Source organism: Haliotis rufescens, unplaced genomic scaffold (assembly GCF_023055435.1).
Source record: "Haliotis rufescens isolate VD_foot unplaced genomic scaffold, xgHalRufe1.0.p SCAF_9, whole genome shotgun sequence".
NCBI classification, from domain to species: domain Eukaryota; kingdom Metazoa; phylum Mollusca; class Gastropoda; order Lepetellida; family Haliotidae; genus Haliotis; species Haliotis rufescens.
The window spans coordinates 29757333-29765104 of NW_025964383.1; the positions used below are offsets into that span (position 1 = coordinate 29757333).

The following is a 7772-nucleotide window of genomic DNA, read 5'->3' on the forward strand; positions in this document are numbered from 1 at the left end:
TATTCTAACCCGGATATTCACAGGTCGTAAAATATACTCACACGCAAAAGAAACGCAAGTGGATTTAAGCAAATAGGTAACAAACACGGAACCATAAATTGATACGAGTTTTTGCATGTAGTGAAGCCTGATGGTGTTATCAATAGTTTTGGTTGCATTTTGGAAGCCCCAAGTAAAAACGCAACATAAAAAACGAATCGCCAAAACGCACCATTTCAATGAATATGTGGGTATCATGCACCCATTTCCCGCGAAATCGAAAATGCACGAATTGTCACGAACTGTAGTGGGTATAAACCTGTGGCCAATTTTTGGACCTACCACTCCTTGGCCAACTATGCCACGCCTAACTCAAATTCAGAGAAACCAGGCTATCGGACGTTTGGAAGCTGGAGAGTCTGTCCAAGATGGTGCCCGATTTTTCAACGTTAACATAACCACAATTTACGGTCTCCTGCATCGATACAATGCTACACAGACCACAGATGACCTTCCACGGAGCGGTCGTCCTAGGGTCACCACACCTCGACAAGATCGGCAGATTACCCGTAAACACCAGCGACATCCGTTCCTAACTGCAAGTGAAAGTGCTCGACAGACCATAGGAACACATAATCGACACATTAGCCGGGACACTGTGATCCGACGTCTCCGTTCCAACAACCTCAGATGTCGCCGACCAGCACGTCGTCCTGTTCTCCAACCACGGCATCGACAAGCACGACTTCAGTGGGCACAGGGTCATCGCAATTGGCGTCATCTGATGAAAGTCGCTTTTGTGTCTCCAATGCAGACGGAAGAGCCAGAATTTGGCGACGTCGAGGTGATCGTTTCGCTGACAGAAACGTTGTGGAAAGGGATCCATGGGGTGGACCTAACGTCATGATATGGGCAGGGATTGGACTCAATGCGAGACTTGGACCCATGTGCTTTCTGAATGTTGGTCAAGGTCGGGGACACGGCGTCACTGCTCAACAGTATATCGACCAAGTGATCAGACCCCACGTTGTTCCATTTTTTGCACAACATCAACAACACATTTTCCAGCAGGACAACGCTCGTCCCCATGTTGCCAGAGCTATCATGGCCTTTCTGCAACAACGCAACATCCGTGTTCTACTGTGGCCAGTCCTCAGCCCTGATCTGAACCCCATCGAACACTTGTGGGATGAGGTTCAAAGGCGTCTGCACAATGTGCGCCCAGACCCTACAACTGCCGATGAACTACGCACAGCTGCTTTGGATATGTGCAGGAGGATCCCTAGGGCCTTCACACATCGTCTGATCCACTCAATGTACAGGAGATGCGTGGCAGTGATCAATGCTAATGGTGGTCACACCAGGTATTGACTGACATTTTGGGTATTGGCCCGAAACTGTGTAAGCCCTTAACATTTGAAAGCTGGAAGTATATAATACGTTTCAAATCCTGATTCGTTTAACGAATTCGCAAACTGCTCGACTTTCTGGTTCTTAAGGGACTTACTCGCAATAACTTAATTTTGTTGCAGTTTTGTCGTTTGCAATTGTTCAATAATGCCAAATGTGTATGTTAAACCAATAGCATGTATGTATGGCCGTCCATAATGATTCAGAAGTAATTAACCAATAATAACGTTGGTCCGTCCCGGCCCGACTTCATGATGAGCCAAGAGAGCAGTATGACGTTTACAGAAACAGGAAACAAAATCTTACTATCGTCGTTTTAGGTCAATAATATATCAATGAGTCGGGTAGAGGGGGGAAAGCTGGGGCATTTAATTGCCGAGATTATATGCCGAGTCCTTGAACAATAACACGTTGATGACATCGTGAAATTGCAAAGATTTTGTGCACGTCGCAAGAATCATGGACTGACACTGACAGTTGCTATAGCGTTACAAGATGACTGGCAGAACTGAAGACCGGCCGCAAAGTGTAAGACCTCGCGTCACAACCGCCACTGACGACCGCTGTCTCCGTACCTTGCACCTACGTAACAGATTTCTCTTCATCGGCACAGACTGCTCGCACCATATACGTCGCCGAGTGCGACAGACTGGTATCAGGGCCTTGCACCTACGTAACAGATTTCTGACTGTGTCTTCATCGGCACAGACTGCCCGCACCATATACGCCGCCGAGTGCGACAGACTGGTATCAGGGCCTTGCACCTACGTAACAGATTCCTGACTGTGTCTTCATCGGCACAGACTGCTCGCACCATATACGTCGCTGAGTGCGACAGACTGGTATCAGGGCCTTGCACCTACGTAACAGATTCCTGACTGTGTCTTCATCGGCACAGACTGCTCGCACCATATACGTCGCCGAGTGCGACAGACTGGTATCAGGGCCTTGCACCTACGTAACAGATTCCTGACTGTGTCTTCATCGGCACAGACTGCCCGCACCATATACGTCGCCGAGTGCGACAGAATGGTATCAGCGCCTTGCACCTACGTAACAGATTCCTGACTGTGTCTTCATCGGCACAGACTGCTCGCACCATATACGTCGCCGAGTGCGACAGACTGGTATCAGGGCCTTGCACATTCGTAACAGATTCCTGACTGTGTCTTCATCGGCACAGACTGCTCGCACCATATACGTCGCCGAGTGCGACAGACTGGTATCAGGGCCTTAATTGCACCTACGTAACAGATTCCTGACTGTGTCTTCATCGGCACAGATTGCCCGCACCAGATACGTCGCCGAGTGCGACAGACTGGTATCAGGGCCTTGCACCTACGTAACATATTCCTGACTGTGTCTTCATCGGCACAGACTGCTCGCACCATATACGCCGCCGAGTGCGACAGAATGGTATCAAGGCCTTGCACCTACGTAACAGATTCCTGACTGTGTCTTCATTGGCACAGATTGCCCGCACCATATACGCCGCCGAGTGCGACAGACTGGTATCAGGGCCTTGCACCTACGTAACAGATTCCTGACTGTGTCTTCATCGGCACAGACTGCCCGCACCATATACGCCGCCGAGTGCGACAGACTGGTATCGGGGCCTTGCACCTACGTAACAGATTCCTGACTGTGTCTTCATCGGCACAGACTGCTCGCACCATATACGTCGCCGAGTGCGACAGACTGGTATCAGGGCCTTGCACCTACGTAACAGATTCCTGACTGTGTCTTCATCGGCACAGATTGCCCGCACCATATACGTCGCCAAGTGCGACAGAATGCATGGTATCAGGGCCTGTCCCCTTTTCTGAGGAATGACGTTAACGAGGCAACGTCGGCTTTGGCGTTAACGCTGGGCACACCAAGTTTAACGTTGTCAATGCTGTAACTAGCAACGTTTGTTATTTCACTGTTTTCTGTTGAATTATTTGCTTCAAATACTACTGTTGCGGCAAGAAACACAGTACGATACGCTCACCAAAAGTTTATTCATATTTTCGTTTCCACAACGTTGCAGCGTTAACGTTAGTGTTATAAGACATTCGCCGCACTCAGCAATATTCCAGCTTTTTGACGGCGGTTTGTAAATAATCGAGTTTGGACCAGACAATCCAGTGATTGACAACATGAGCATAGATCCACGCAATTGGGATCGATGACATGCGTCAACCACGTCAGCGAGCCTGACAACCCCATCCCGTTAGTCGCCTTTCTCGACAAGCGAAGTCGCCTTTTACCAAACTCACTCACTCACTTAATATTTCTTCCTGACACATTGAACATATCTGTCTTGCCATAAACATGTCCCTTGTGCTTTTTAGGAATTTGGTAGTGGTAGTGGTGGTGGTAGTAGTAGTAGGGTTAGTGGTGGTAGTAGTAGTAGTGGTGGTGGTAGTAGTAGTGGTGGTGGTAGTGGTGGTTTTTGTAATAGTAGAAGATGTGGTGGTGGTTGTAGTGGTGGTAGTAGTAGGTTTGGTAGTAGTAGTGGTGGTAGTTGTAGTAGTGGTGGTGGTAGTAATAGTGGTAGTGGTGGTGGTAGTAGTAGTGGTGGTGGTTGTTATAGAAGTGGTAGTAGTAGTGGTAGAGGTGGAAGTAGTTGTAGTGGTGGTAGTAGTAGTAGTAGTAGAGGTAGAAGGAATAGTAGTAGTAGTACTTGTGGAGGTGGTGGTGGTAGTGTTGGTGGTAGTAGTAGTAGTAGAGGTAGGAGGAATAGTAGTAGTAGTACTTGTGGAGGTGGTGGTGGTAGTAGTAGTAGTAGAAGAGGTGGTGGTGGTGGTGGTAGTAGTTGTAGTGGTGGTGGTGGTAGTAGTTGTAATGGTGGTGGTAGTAGTAGTAGAGGTAGAAGGAATAGTATTAGTAGTACCGGAGGTGGTGGTAGTAGTAGTAGAAGTGGTGGTGGTGGTAGTAGTTGTAGTGGTGGTGATGGTGGTGGTAGTAGTTGTAGTGGTGGTGGTGGTGGTGGTAGTAGTTGTAGTGGTGGTGGTGGTGGTGGTTGTGGTGGTAGTAGAGGTAGAAGTAATAGTAGTGGTAGTGGAGGTAGTGGTAGTAGTAGTGGTGGTAGTAGTTGTAGTAGTAGTGGTGATGATGGTAGTAATGGTAGTGGTGGTAGATGTAGTAGTGGTGGTGGGGTAGGTGGTCTTGGTGGTAGTAGTAGTGGTGGTAGTGGTGGTGGTGGTAGTAGTAGTAGAGGTAGAGGGAATAGTAGTAGTAGTGGAGGTGGTGGTGGTAGTGGTGGTGGGGTAGGTGGTCTTGGTGGTAGTAGTGGTAGAGGTAGAAGTAGCAGAGGTCGAAGGAAAAGTAGTAGTGGTAGTTGTAGTAGTGGTGGTGGTGGTAGTGGTTGTGGTGGTAGTAATGGTAGTAGTGGCGGTGGTGGTTGTGGTGGTAGTAGAGGTAGTAGTGGTGGTGGTGGTAGTGGTTGTGGTGGTAGTAATGGTAGTAGTGGTGGTGGTGGTAGTGGTGGTGGTAGTAATGGTAGTAGTGGTAGTAGTGGAGGTGGTGGTGGTAGTGGTGGTGGGGTAGGTGGTCTTGGTGGCAGTAGTGGTAGAGGTAGAAGTAGCAGAGGTCGAAGGAAAAGTAGTAGTGGTAGTTGTAGTAGTGGTGGTGGTGGTGGTGTTGGTAGTAGTTGTAGTGGTGGTGGTAGTGGTAGAAGTAGTGGTGGTGGTGGTGATGGTAGTAATGGTAGTGGTAGTGGTAGTTGTGGTGGTGGGGTAGGTGGTCTTGGTGGTAGTAGTGGTAGAGGTAGAAGTAGCAGAGGTCGAAGGTAGTGGTAGTTGTAGCAGTGGTGGTGGTGGTAGTGGTGGTGGTGGTGTTGGTAGTAGTTGTAGTGGTGGTGGTGGTGTTGGTAGTAGTTGTAGTGGTGGTGGTGGTGTTGGTAGTAGTTGTAGTGGTGGTGGTGGTAGTGGTGGTGGTGGTGATGGTAGTAATGGTAGTGGTGGTAGATGTAGTAGTGGAGGTGGTGGTAGTAGTAGTAGAAGTGGTGGTGGTGGTAGTAGTTGTAGTGGTGGTGGTGGTGGTGGTAGTAGTTGTAGTGGTGGTGGTGGTGGTGGTTGTGGTGGTAGTAGAGGTAGAAGTAATAGTAGTGGTAGTGGAGGTAGTGGTAGTAGTAGTGGTGGTAGTAGTTGTAGTAGTAGTGGTGATGATGGTAGTAATGGTAGTGGTGGTAGATGTAGTAGTGGTGGTGGGGTAGGTGGTCTTGGTGGTAGTAGTAGTGGTGGTAGTGGTGGTGGTGGTAGTAGTAGTAGAGGTAGAGGGAATAGTAGTAGTAGTGGAGGTGGTGGTGGTAGTGGTGGTGGGGTAGTTGGTCTTGGTGGTAGTAGTGGTAGAGGTAGAAGTAGCAGAGGTCGAAGGAAAAGTAGCAGTGGTAGTTGTAGTAGTGGTGGTGGTGGTGGTAGTAGTAATGGTAGTGGTGGTAGTAATGGTAGTGGTTGTGGTGGTAGTAGTAGTAGCAGAGGTAGAAGTAGTAGTAGAGGTAGAAGGAATAGTAGTAGTGGTAGTTGTAGTAGTGGTGGTGGTAGTAATGGTAGTGGTGGTGGTAGTAATGGTAATGGTGATTGTGGTAGTAGTGATGATGGTGGTAGTTGAAGTAGAAGTAGTAGTAGAGGAAGAAGGAATAGTAGTAGTAGTAGTAGCAGCAGCAGCAGTAGTAGTGGTGGTGGTGGTTGTAGTAGTGGAAGTAGTAGTGGTAGTAGTAGCGCTGGTTGTGGTGGTGGTGGTGGTAGTAGTAGTATTGATGCTGGTGGTGGTAGTAACAGCAATAGTTTGAGACCACCCCCAACTCGGGTGACATTTGCACCTGTGAGAATGCACGGGTCGGTGTGAGGTCATTACCGCAAGCTGTAGGCCGTTTCATACACACCAGATTAGGTAGACTTGCGTTATTTTGATATATGCTACTTTCATAGCCCCTTGATCCGTATTTATTAAATGAAGCGAGGAAAGCAAGTTTCTAGCTTTTCCCACAGCACTTTAGTCTGTGAACAGATGTTGGTAATTGTACATTGTTGCATGTGTCTTAGGCGACACAAGTACGGATCGCACAAAAAGCGTTTTCTGTGTGACTACCGAGTGACCCCGTCCAATTTGTAAAGCGTGTGTACGCTGTGTTTGTATGCTGTAGCATCGTCCGAAAATAAACCCATGTTTGCACACTCACTGCAGGCTCGCAAGCACATTCATGGTTACATCCATGCTCCAGGGTGGCAAACAATATTGAAGGAAACTTTTCTTTCTTGGGTGAGGTGAGATGAAATGGGGTTTAACGTCGCGTCCAAGATTATTGCACTCATATAGAGATGTGCATGCACGTGTGTTTGTGTGGCTGCTTGTACAAGTCCGGACTGATGCCGATTTATAGTGCTAGCTCACTGAGATACCATGCCGCAGTTTAACAATAATATCCCACTCAGACACAGCTTACTCCGAGCCGACCAGTCCTTGTTTTAGCCCTATAATGCCGAGCGACTGACAGGGTAACAACAAGTACCATCTTTTAACGTCTTTTTGTATGTCGCGGCCGGGAATCGAACCCCGGACCTTCCGCTCTCCGGGCGGACACTCTACCACTAGACCACGGAGGCGGTCTCTTCTTTGGACGGTGTTTAACGCACATACAAGTTGGATGAACAGTAGAATGAATGAATGTTTCAATGACTGGATGACTGACAATGAGTGAATATAAGTTTACATTGCTCTCAATTCTCTTTATTCATGTGCATGTAGGCCATTGGCCCATATTACATTGTTACAGAAATTACAGCCGTTTGTCTGCAAGAGTGAAGACGACTAGCATGAAAGATAAACATTGCAATGTTTCTTATTATGACAGGACTTGTAATACACATTAATGTGGTTTATAGAGATGGACATGTACAATATTTATCAAGAACATTAATTTTACGTATGTTATCATAAGCAGTACATATCAGTAGGAAATGGCATCACTTTTCTATACGTATCCACAGAAACATATTTCACATATCATGAGGCTTCTTTGGCTTATTCGTATACATGTATCTACCCGTTTCTATATTCAGTTGGTGTCAGTTGCTTGAGCCAAAGCAACACGGAATTTCTTAATATATATGTGGGGCGGTCGGGTAGCCTAGTTGTTAAAGCGTTCGCTCGACACGCCGAAGACCCGGGTTCGATTCCCGACATGGGGACAATGTGTGAAGCCCATTTCTGGTGTCCCCCGCCGTGATATTGCTGGAATATTGCTAAAAGCGGCGTAAAACCATACTCACTCACTAACCAGTGAACGACAATGGAACACAGCGTTTGGATAGGTTGACACCCAATCAGATAGATCAGACATTGTGGCCGCCTGATCCTCTCCCCTACCTCACAATACCGACAAGATTAACCTAACA

At 47.6% G+C, this 7772-nt stretch overlaps 1 pseudogene; it reads right to left on the bottom strand.

The window, feature by feature from the left end:
- Nucleotides 1-3845: 3845 nt before the first annotated feature.
- LOC125377352 lies at nucleotides 3846-5634 on the bottom strand (annotated as a pseudogene).
- Nucleotides 5635-7772: the final 2138 nt, after the last annotated feature.